Below are 13,048 nucleotides of genomic sequence, written 5' to 3' on the forward strand. Positions count from 1 at the left end.
CGGTTTCCCCCCACAGTCCAAAAACATGCTGAGGCTAATTGGGCTTGCTAAATTGCCCATAGGAATGCGTGTGTGAGTGCATGGTGTGTGAGTGTGCCCTGCGATGGGCTGGCCCCCCATCCTGGGTTGTTCCCAGCCTCGTGCCCATTGCTTCCGGGATAGGCTCCGGACCCCCCGCGACCCAATAGGATAAGCGGTTTGGAAAATGGATGGATGGATGGATGGATGGTTCTTTATTTCTGAATGCCAGCTTGTCCCTGATAGACGTTCATTCATTTAAAAGGAGCTCTACCCCGTCCCAAGATGGCGGCTCTGTTGACGCATTCGCTCCCAAAGACGGCTGTATTCAACGCGACATCCAGTGTTTTTATCTCTGGTACTGATCTAGCTGTAGTTAGATTAAATACAGTACAACTCTTCACGTAAACCCGCATTAGAAACAGAGGTACAGAGAGAGTGTAAGGAAGCTAAACTTCATCCATTATTATAAAAAGAATAAAATACATTACTCCAGATTGCAGTGTTAGTTTGGCCTCCTTTGCATATTTTCCTTTTCCTTCACAATTCATTTATAAAAATAGATCCAGAAAAAGGAATAATTGGAATGTTTCCTTATAGAAACAGTGGGACAAGATAACACTGTGGCCGTTATGAAGCCAGGCGCCGAAAGTTGGTGACGTATCCCAGCTAATAAATGTTATTTATGAGAAAACTACAGTAATGTGGATGTCAGTTCTTCTTTATGCGTGAAGGATGGCGCAATGGCCCTGGTGGACGGCGTGGCCAATGCTGCTGACAGCCTTCGGCTATGATACAGTCCCAATGACCGAGCTGGAGCACACTTCCACTTTTAGGATTGGATGGAGAAGCAGCATACAAGATCGACAGCAAGACAACTTCACCTGTCCAGCAAACCAACCATGCTGAACTGGCCCCTACTAATGGAAGTGAGATGTACTTCTGCAGGGGGTGTTATAGGGGGAAGAACATCCTTGCGTCTGCCGGAGTGCCCCCTCAAGTGGCTGTGACCGAACTCGATGGATGCATGTACTATGGCTATGTTAAATGCCAAAATACAACGAAATAATGTTCAACGAATGTTATTGACATCTAATCATAGTGCATGGAAGCAACTGTGGAGTATTAGTTCTACTATGTGGTTACATCTAAAGCCTGAAATACCTCAGTGTAATGATACTTTATGCACTGGGCATGGGGGAATGTATAATGTAGCTACACACCAAGCTCAATGTAGATTCCACGGGTTGTCCATAATAGCTGGAGGGGCATAATGGTGTCGTGGATCGCCCAGGGGAAGCCCCTATGATGTCACGCGGGACTCCCCTGCCACACCCCCGCTGGTTTCCCTAGGAGGGAGTTGAGCAGCGGCCGTAGCGCTTCTACACCTGTCCCGAGAACCGGCAGGACCGGTTACCGTTTGCCCTCCTCTACCAGCTGATGCCCGTCGGGGTAATCGGCGAGCCTTTTTATTCGTGTTTGGCACACCTGCCGGTCTTCAGCCCTCCGTGCTAAGTTCCAGCGTTTATTCCCTGACCTGTCTCCACCTCTGTTCTGCCTCTTCCGCCCTTCGCTTATAGCCTAGCCCTCTCACTGCCGATGCCGATCGCCTGACCACCTGTCTGTTTTCACTACCTCGATTTTGGATTTTTTTTGTCTCTGTCCTGTTGCTCTCTCTCCCGGAGTTGACGGAGAAGATAAATATTGGACTGATCCGCTATAGCGTCCTCCTTATTTTCCGCAACCCCCGCCGTGATTAATGGACTCTACAGGTAAAGGGAGAATAGCTAGATACCTATACTAACAAAAGGTATGATATACGAGATTGTGATAAAACTGATAGAGGATATATATGCTCACTACGAACACGTCATACTAACCCATGTTTTGATACGAAGGGAAACGTGTGCCAATAGTACTATTGGCCCCCCCGAGATATGCTATTTGAAGTCGGTCCTCACATCCTTTGTGTGAGTACCATCCACGTCCATGAACATCTACCATACGTGCCGTATTCCGGATGTTAGAATAACACATATATTTGGAAATGGCAAAACAAAACATATTGGTTAAAAATTCGAACACCTTATGAAAGTATAAACCAAACGCAAATGTCACAAGCAACGCAGTTACTGAATATTTTTGAATGTGTGAAACTAACGTCAATATCTGTCATTACTTGTTGCACATGCTTGAAAATTAGTCAGAAATCTGTCCACTTAAAACTACGTAAATAAATTCTCTACTTGATGGGCTGGTGCTGAATGAATAGGCCAGCTGGCCAACTTGTGTCTGTGCCACTGACTGGCATCCTGACATATAATGACTTTTCCCCCCTCACTGTAAAAAGTCCAGACAGCAAATTAGTTAACAGTAATTAGTAATCACGTGTAGTTCTCATTTATCGTGATGTAAACTTCAAAACCTTTTCTGCACATTTTAATGATTTAATTAATATTACCTAATTTGTTTATCATTTTCTGCAATCACTGTATGTTAAAGCAAGTTTTAAAACTAGCTGTAAAATTATTGATGCTGTTGTTGAGCTGAAATTTGTTGCCGGAGCCTTAGGATATGCCTCTATACACAGGAGTGAGGGGATGGATACACTATTCTATGGATGCCTCTGAAGAGAATAATTATCCCGATTTTATATTGAGAGAGATGGTTAATTCCATTTTAATGCAGACTGGGTTCACAGCCCCTGTTCTGCCCTTGATCTTTTGCATGCATGCTATCATGTATTAGTTTACTCTGAATTTTGATCACATGTCAAACTAAATAAATTTTGGACTGGATTCCATGTTTTTACGCTGTAAGTTACATTTTTATTTCAGCATAATTATAAGATCCCGCAGGTAGAAAATAAGTCTGTTACTTAATAAATGACCATAAAGTAGTTGCTGCTGTATATATTCCATAAATATACTGAACTGGAGTTCTATGCATCCTTACAAAGTAATAACTGTAAGCGTTCTTTAAGTATGAAAGAGTTTAGGACATTGTCACCTGCAGTGGATGGCCACATGTCCCCATAATTATAACTTTAGATTATATTTCTGCATGACTGAGTATTCACTGAGTAACTGGTAGTGTTGGATGGTATTCACGCCTCATATTTACCATTTATATCAGTCTTCAAAGTGTTTAGATTATTAAGGCTGGTCTTGGTTGTTTTCTTGCCTGGAGAAACAGAAGTTTGATGCCATGACGCCACAGCTGCTCGCCGTTCCTGTCAGTACGGTGGAGGTAAGAGTTTGAAACGTTCATCAGCCTGTCAGCTACGCATCTCGCCTGGATACAGGACTCAGCTTTTATTCTTCCGTAATACGCCCTAAGCCCCTCACTCTACTCAATCTCAGTGCTGTTTGGTAGTAAATAAGTCATTGTCACTGACTGCCACAGATTACGGAAATTAAATGGCACAAGTGTAACCCTGTCATTTTAAAGAGGGTAAACTCTGATCAGGAAATTTACGATGTCAGAATAAACTGATTTTTTAAAAGAACTAACTAATGTGCCCTAATAAGGAAATGCATACAATCAGAATAAAATATCTGTGGTTTTTAACAGTGGTACAGTAACAGTCTGATAAAGAAAGGTATCAGATCAATATATCTATAGCATGTAATGGAACTTGCATGAATATATTCTCCCCTCCGGAATTCATAGTTCCAGTAGTTATCAGAAATTGCCGTTATTCGGAAAATTACAGACTATGAACAAAAACGGACAATGCAAGAAAATAAAAGAATGTGTATGACGGAACTCTAGAGTATTTTTGCAAGGGTGGGTACTAGCTGGTTTATGTACTAGCTCACATTCAAGAAACACCATAAATGCTACTCATACACAGTTGGGGGGCAGGGGTCAATACATAGACCAAGTCCTTGTGCCTGTAATCGGAAGGTCACCGGTTCAAACCCAGCCTCAGCACGTCTGCGGGTCCTCGAGCAAGGCCCTTAATTCCCCCCAGCTCCCTAGACGCCCCAACAGGTAGCTGCCCTTCACAGACAACTTACTCCACAAAGGGCATGTTGAGGGAGACACAAAAAACGCAATATCCCCACAGGGATTAATAAAGTATTGATTATTATTATTATTATTAGAAGTTGTAGACGATGAATTCCAGCTGAATGATGTTAATTTACACATTGCTGAAACTAAAGTGGAACACCTCAACATAAATGATCTAGAAGCAGGCAGTGTGAAGGTGTCCACATCACATGGCGATGTGGTGAAGGGGCCTCTGCAAACAACGTATGGGAAACAGAAGAAAGGAAAGAACCGGCAAAATTACACCCCACTGTCAAAAACGAGAGCCGGTGGCTGAAGCTGAACATCCTTCTCAGCCTGTTATTTGAATTTGTCAAATTGTTTTTAATCATTGTGGGATTAGCCCCATTGAACCCTTCACATACATACTTACAGCATCTCTAATATACTTTGAATTGTAAACATGTTTCTTCTCTACATCCATTTATTTCTTACCTATTATGCAATGTAAGGGGAATCTTACTAATGCTAATAATTACAACTAATATTGTAACTGTGTTTTGCTTATGTTTGGAAGTCCTGGGTTAAGGACGAGGAGTTTTGTGCGTGCATGCGTGCCTGCATGTGTGCATGCCTGTGTAAGTACCTACCTGTCTGCGTGCCTGTGTACATGTCTGCCTGTGTGAGTGCATGCGTGCTTGTGTGGGTGCGTGCATTCCTGTGTAAGTACCTACCTGTCTGCGCGCCTGTGTGTGTCCGTGTGTGTGCCTGCCTGTGTGTATATGTCTGTGTGTGTGCATGCCTCTGTGCATGCCTGTGCTTGCGTGCCTGTGTCCGTGCATTCCTGTGTGCTTGTATGCACCTGTGTCTCTGTGTGTCCTTGCATGCATGGGTGCCTCTGAGTGCCTGTGAGCCTACCTGTGTCTGTGCCTGCCTATGTGTGTGTGTGTCTGCGTGCGTGCCTGTGTGCGTACATTTGTGCGTGCCTATGTGTGTGTGTGCCTGCCTGTGTGCGTGTGTGCTTGACTGTTTGGAGGAGTGCCTTTATGCATGTGTGCATACTTGCCTGTCTGTGTTCGCGCGCGCTTGCCTGTCTGCCTGCCTACTTACATGCCTGCCTACTTACATGCCTGCCTACTTACATGCCTGCCTGTGTGCACCATTCACACTCATGGTCAACTTGTTAACTCCAATTAACCGCAGTATGTTCCCAGAGGCGGGTGGCACGGTGATGCAGTGGTTAGCGCTTTCGCCTCACACCTCTGGGATTTGGGTTTAAATGCGGCCCTGAACAGGAGAAGCCCCTGCGGCCCTGAACAGGAGAAGCAGTTTCAGAAGATGGATGGTTGGATGGTCCCAGAGTTGTGAGACAACAGTGCTAACCACTGCACCACTGTGCCATCCCCATGTATGGGATATATAGGAGAAAACCTGTTACAGTTATCCAGTGTGTAACATGTCAAATCATATGACCCAGCCTGTTCCTAAAGGGGACTCGAGAGATTCTGAGTTTAAGAGCCAATAAGGCACAGTTTAAGTCTCTGTAGTGTAAAAATAATGTAACAACAAACAGTTCTATCAACCTGTATGAAGCATATGCAAAATCAATGAACAATGCAAAAATAAGTGTAACTGTCCTGCACTATGTAGCGTATAGTATAGTCATATATACTTAGTCAGTTAATTTTTAATTAGTTACAATTTTGATACAAATTACTATACATTTTAGAAGAAAAATGTTCTATCTATAATTTCTCATGTGTCAGTAATGGCTGGCTGCTTTTGCCAGGTTCCATGTATAAAGTAAATAAGGCTGAATTTTACTTAAATATATGTAGTGCTGATATTAGGAAGAACCATCATTCTTTAGAATTCCACATCCTTTTAAGTTTGGTTCTAATTGTGGTTGAGGAATACCTTCTCTTAGCATCCAAGAGATAGCTTCATTTTCGATTTTGTATTTGTCGCTCCCTCGCTCAGACCTTTGTTCTGTAAACTGCTGTTCAATACTCTCAGCTGTAAGCTTTTCGTTGATCTTTGTAAATACCGTTCTGAATACGCCTGGATGGCTCTGGATAGCATCCAGTAGTCCACAGCTACGAAGCCCATCCTGGAACCTATAAAAAATTTTGATACATTGATCAAAAGAGAAAAAAAACATCCACTAATTTTGAATGCCCTATAAACTTTGAACATGGATAATACATGATGAGGAACATGCCTTTCAAAGTGTTTCCTTATCCTGAAGGACAAACCAATTAATGACGTCTTGCACCACTTCATTTTTATTACTGACAGAGATGCTTCGCAGACATCCAGCCAGCATCAGGTGGGTCTCACATCTTTCAACAGCTTTGTTCAGGTTTTTCTTAAACTCTGAAGCCACAACTTGACACTGGATTGAAAACATTTATTTTTACAGTGAATTATTTGTTCATGCAAACATTAATATCAAGCTTTTCAAATGCACATGAGCATAAAGAGAACTGACAAAACGTACTAAAGAATACGTAAACATTGCTATAAACACCATTTTAAAATTGTACAGCAGTCTGAAATGCAATTATTCACGTTCTTCCCCTACCTCTGACAGCAAGCTTTTTAATTCATGATCATGAATGTCCTCAATGTCTGCACTTTCTGCACCTGACACTATGGCTTGATACAAGACTGGAGCAAAGAAACGTGGGGATGGTCCTCCTTGAACTATGCCCATTGCAATCAACTCTCCTGCATAAAAGTAGCTGTTTTCTTTTAAAGCTACCAGAGAAAGATGAGAAATCATGCAATTACATTCTCAACAGTAACCAAAGCCTGACATATATATGAAATGTTTGATGGTTTCCCTCTGCAACACTTACACACATATATGGCACTCCAAAACTCGCTGGTAGTCAGAACCTGTGAACACTGGGCTCTGCCTTATATGTTGAAATGCAAGTCTGAAGAACTCCCTCATTGGGCCACCCATATAAACTGCTTCTACAGAATTTCCCTCATAAGTGAATTTGGCATCAATTCTCTTTCTGGCAGAGAAATTTGGTCTCCTCATTGTGCGGACAGCACCATCCTAAATGTTCTTCCGGTTGATGTTGAAGCGAAGAGCTTCATCCTTATCAATATTCCTTTTGCAGCATCTGCAAGACATCCTGCAGCCTGAAAAGACAGTCACACAACCAAACATAAAAAAACACTACATAACAAAATTGCGACATTTGAACATTAAACTCACTTGACATTTCTATCAATGACTCTTCTATAGCTCGACTGATTTGTTCATCCTCTGACTCACTCACATCAGAGCAAACAAGGTCCAAATAGTCCCTGAAAAAATTTGCTCATTTGAGGTTGTTCTTACATTTTCTATCTTTCTGAGACCTCATTTACATTAATCATACCTGTATGTACAAACAGATGGACTTTCTGTGTCTATAACAGTGGAAGTTAAAATCTGCGGGGTGATATCAGCTTGGATGTTAGCTAGTGATTGTGAAGTACAAGGTGCTTCCTCTGCCTGGCATCTGGTATCTGGCTGTTGGTTTTGCTTTACAAGAAGAAGAATATAAAGACATTTTCATTTAAATGATACATTAAAATCACTCAGCATACATCTAAATACTTTAACAAATGCTCAGCGAGTTTTAAAGTCCATTTAACACACATTGAAATAATGTCTCAGGTGATGCAAGACAAAAAAAGTCTAAATCATGTATTTTACCTTGAGCACTGTTCAACATGCTGAACTAGAGACTGCATGGGAATATAATTTCTACAGGTCTGACATTTTTCCAGCACCAATGCTTGGCCCTTAAGGTAGAAAGCATAACAGTTAAACACAGCATAATACAAACAAGACATATGTAAATCTCTGAACATAACTCTATTTAGTAATTATTTGTAGTAGTTTAAAGAAATTGAAGATATTTCGTAGGAGAAGTGAGATGCTTTCATGAAACATTTACAAGTGTACAAAAAAGGCAAGATTTTTTGTGACTAACCTCATTAAGCTTACACAATCCATCTGTGCTTATGCTAACTTGGACGGAGTGGACGGATATAGTCGACTGCCTGATTCAAACCACTCTCTGTTCTAAGGTATTTCACGCTATATCCATTGGGTGGTATTGGCAGAGGTTCCAAATATATTGATCTAAAACATGCCAAAATTTGAAATCCTCCAGAAGTATTAAGTGGTGGATAAGCTGCATACAGGACATCTCAGAGGTCTTTGTAATTGCCATTTTTATCTGGGAATGTTATTCGCTTCCTACCTAGGCCACAGTTCTGTAAATGACTATGTTCTTCTGGCAAAGGATGGACATCTTTTTCCGCAAAACAGAAGAAGTCATGTGTCCATGACTCTGTTGTTATACTTGCTCTCTATTTCACCCTTTGGTATGGGTCCCTTTGTCCTCTTAAAACGGTCATACAACTGGAACAGCTGGACTAGATTTCTTTCAATCTGGTCCTGTCTAGATGTGTTAAATTCAGAATGTGCAACAAGTGCAGAAAGACTGGCTGAGGTTGACACCCCAGGTGTTTGATTTGACACCAGTGATGCCGCTTCTGCTACAACTATGTCTGAATTTTCAGACTGTCTCATTAATATCCTTGCAGCTTGATGCAGAAGTCTGGCTAACTTTGGAGACTCGCCACTGGGAAAAAATGCACAATACAGTATGTACTCAGTTATCCAGACATAATTAGTCTAATGTCTGTTTCAGCAAAGAGTAGCTGTAACTGGTGATTGTGATCTCACACACTACTAAAACAAAAGTTTAACGAATAATATAGCATTAATAAAATAATGTCATATTAAAGTGAAAAAAGTACTTTTAAATCACATAGCTTTCTAAATTTTAACGTCAAGATATAGCAAGTTCGACCCAATGAAAAACATAACTTCTAAATACTAAGAAGTGCAGGGTGCTGACTACTTGTCATCTACTTAGATTTCCAAAAGGCTTTTGATGTTGTCCCCCACAAGAGGCTCCTACTTAAACTCAAAGTGACAGGTATTTTAGGTACCGTAGCCACCTGGATTGATAACTGGTTAACAGATAGGAAACAGCGAGTAGTTATAAGAGGCACAATGTCACAGTGGGCTTGCGTTCATAGTGGGGTACCGCAGGGTTCGATTTTAGGACCACTATTGTTCCTAATTTACATAAATGATATGGATACCAATATATACAGTAAACTGGTGAAATTTGCAGATGACACCAAGGTGGGTGGTGTAGCAGATACTGAATTAGTGGCTCAGCAGCTACAGCGGGATCTTGATTTAATTAGTGACTGGGCCGATACCTGGCAGATGAAATTTAAAGTCGATAAATGTAAGGTACTCCATCTAGGGAGCAGAAATATAAAGTACAGGTATTTCATGGGTGTCACTGAAATAAAGGTAGCTGATCATGAGAAAGACCTTGGTGTGTATGTTGATGCTTCCATGTCCCATTCTCGCCAGTGTGGGGAAGCAATAAAAAAGGCCAATAGGATGTTGGGGTATATCTCCAGGTGTGTGGAGTTTAAGTCAAGGGAGGTAATGCTAAGATTATACAATTCCTTGGTGAGACCTCACCTAGAATATTGTGTGCAGGTTTGGTCACCATATCTTAAAAAGGACATTGTGGCCTTAGAAAAGGTGCAGCGTAGGGCTACAAAAATGATTCCTGGTCTTAGAGGAATGTCATACGAGGAACGGTTACTTGAGCTAAATCTGTTCAGTCTCAAGCAAAGGAGATTGAGGGGGGACATGATCTAGGTATATAAGATTCTAACAGGTTTGGATGCTGTTCAACCAAATAGTTACTTCAGCATTAGTTTAAATACACGAACTCGTGGCCATAGGTGGAAATTAGCGGGAGAACATTTCAAGCTGGATTTAAGGAAGCACTTCTTTACGCAGCGTGTAGTCAGAGTATGGAATAGCCTTCCTGATAATGTAGTGCAAGCTGAATCCTTGGGTTCCTTTAAATCAGAGCTAGATAAGATTTTAACGACTCTGAGCTATTAGTTTAGTTCTCCCCAAGCGAGCTTGATGGGCCGAATGGTCTCCTCTCGTTTGTATAGTTCTTATGTTCTTATGTTCTGATTACTTCTGTTGCTTAGTTCGATGTTATTTTATTTCCAGGTGTGATGTGCCGAGTATGAAGCTATTCGCCGCATTATAAGTATGAAAAGAAGACAGAATATCAAAAATATCGAGGCAGAATTAATTCAACAAAGTATCAAAAATATTATTCAAGAAAATGAAACACTTCTTGCGACTGAAGGCGTCTGTCGTCGAAAAGCGAAGCATTACTGTCGCCTTTAAATCATGTCACATTTGCGACGTTTTACAGGAGGTAGTTAATCTTAACTTCAGGTTTGTCTGTAAAATATCATTATAAACAAGTAATGTGAGTTTTCAGTTTGCTTAAAGCAAGATAAATGAAGTTACACTTCCTTTAAAATGAAAGATTACAATCCGTGGCAGAGGGGCAGTTTGCAGCACAACACCGGCATTAAACATCAGCATAATTAAAGCCAAACTAAATGAGTTTAGCGTCATTCGGTAATTACATAGCACAATTATATAACTTAATACATACATATAATGTAAGGACTTCCATATATTGCTGACCAGGAAAAACTTTAAGTTCTAACACGCTGTCAGCGCGTGCCTCGGTGTCCCCACAGTGCACCCACAGTCCTTTGCATGCACCGGTGCGCCCTTAAAACTGCAGGAGCCTTCTTACAGGCATGATTTTTATGATCGCGCATTGCATTTGTTTGACTTTATTAGGCTAAAACTTTTGTTCTAACTCAGACTTTCAGTTTCATGATGCAGGCCCCAGGTGCTACACAGTTAATGGTCCCTGAGTGCACCACAGCTTTCGCTATAAAACAATCTCTCTACAGCCATATTTGGGGGCTGCCACAGGGGTGGCCAGAGGTTTCCAAGGAGGGATGTGGCCGCCCCTTGGAGGCGCCCTTGACATTAAGAGGTGGGGAGATACAGTATATTGTCACACTGGGCCTCCTGACCCTTTGGGCCAGTAAGGCCAGTGTCTCTCTCCGGTAGGCGATCACCTCTTTATGGTGTCTTTCATACTGCTCCATCAGGGCTGCCGGTTCCTCCCGGATGCCCCTCAGAACAGATATTTTTTCCACCTTCAGACCTGAGGAGCTCTTCACTACATTGGCAGCGAATGTTTCTGCACCAGTGGGCTTGAGTGCGTGGGGGGAAGGAGGGGCGTGTGGTGACAAGGAAGCAGGATGGTTGGGGTTTGGTGATCTACCAGACTGAAAGGTATTCTGGGGACTCAGGGGACAGTGTCGCCCTGATGTAGAGGGGCCTATAGGAGGGATGGCTGATGTAGAGGAGCCAGGTATGGAGGTGCCACACATTGAGGAACCCTGGTGATCACACTACAGGGGGACAAATGTTGGTGGGCCAAGAGGAAGTGGCTGGGGAGTAGAAAGCACAGATGTCTGGGAGGTGGGTAGACTACAGAGATTTATGCACCCCGGGACTCCCTCAAGTGCTTCTGAGATCTAGGATGGCCAATACTCGGTCCTCCCCAGGAGTGAGAGAATGCAGACTGGTGCTCCCCCCAGCCCACCTCACCTGCTCCCTCCAGAGTGCTGCAACCATCCTTTTGGTGATGCTGACATCGTCCCTGCACTTCCTCCTCATACCCTCTGCCAGGCGGCAGCAGCCATGGCCCGCAGAATGTATCTTTTTTCTTTCATCTCCTGCTATATATTTTCCTGATATATATTTGTCTTTTGCAAAGTGCATCGTGGTATAGGAAACGTACCCCAGAGCAGGACTTCAGACTAAACCATTTTCGGGAAGGGTAGGTGTGCTTGGGGTGAAAAAACTTTACATTAACTGGTGAGATAGATTAATTTTATCTGTACTTTTTTGAATATGAAGAATTATATTATTTTGGGGGATATCTCCCTATTTTAATGCTGGAGGGAGCCCCTCCCCCCAAATTTATGCCTGACCCACAAACCCACACACTGTTCACAGATGAGAACAGCGCAGACCCTGCACGGTCATGTTTGGCAACTCCTTCCAATTTTATAGCCCAAACCAGGAGTAAAAGATGTCGAAAATCAGACCCTTCATAAACTTTTCTATCTTCAATGATACTCCATAATGCTGCTTAAAATGAAGCAATGCACGCACAAGTTAAAGCTCTTTTCGTTTTAATGAATGAGGAAAGAAATAGTTTTGGATAAAGAAATGAATTAGTCTTTTTTTTCCATGTGAGCATCCTCCTGCAGCCTTTAAATATGGAAAAGTGGCTGATGGATGGACTTCTGAGTGAAACTCATTACCCCAAATTTTCTTAAATTGGCTTATATATTTACAACATGGTGACTGCAACAATAATACACCTACGACTGTGGTGTTCTACCTAGAGCACCACTAGAGGGAGCTCACACATTCTATTGTACTTGCCACAGTAACAACAGTGATGTATAGGAACAGTTAGAAGCCGGTAATTTATATATAAAAAATGTAATTTCATTAATCTGAATGGGTGGGCCCAGCTGTCAATCCCACCCAGGCCTATCCATAGCTCCGCCTCTGTGTCAGTCCATCTCTTTGCAGTCCAAGTTGTACATCTACCAATCTGGACAGCAAATTTACAACCGTTCTGTTTCGGTGGTTATATTTAAGGAATGTCACATTAGTAAATTCACGCTTTACATGAACATCTGAAATGGGCAGAGACAAAATCTGCAGTACAGGCAGACCAATGTCTTTAAAACTCCTTTTTCCTTCAGCACCCTCATACTGCAAAACCTCAATCCAAAGTTCTCCATGTTGTTCATCTCTGTGAAACTGCAACAGGAGAGCTCTCTCCACTGGTTTTCTAATTCACCAAGGGAACAGGAAAGGCCCTCTTTTGGTAGGCTGCCTACTGCAGGTAATCTTACCCGGGGATGTAGCATCTCCAGCTTACTCAAGTGACTCTGGAAGTCGCATTTGATACTGTGTCCAGAAGCAGTCCATGCTGCGCTTAGGAATGAC

This window comes from Brienomyrus brachyistius, chromosome 14 (genome assembly GCF_023856365.1).
Source record: "Brienomyrus brachyistius isolate T26 chromosome 14, BBRACH_0.4, whole genome shotgun sequence".
Classification (NCBI taxonomy): domain Eukaryota; kingdom Metazoa; phylum Chordata; class Actinopteri; order Osteoglossiformes; family Mormyridae; genus Brienomyrus; species Brienomyrus brachyistius.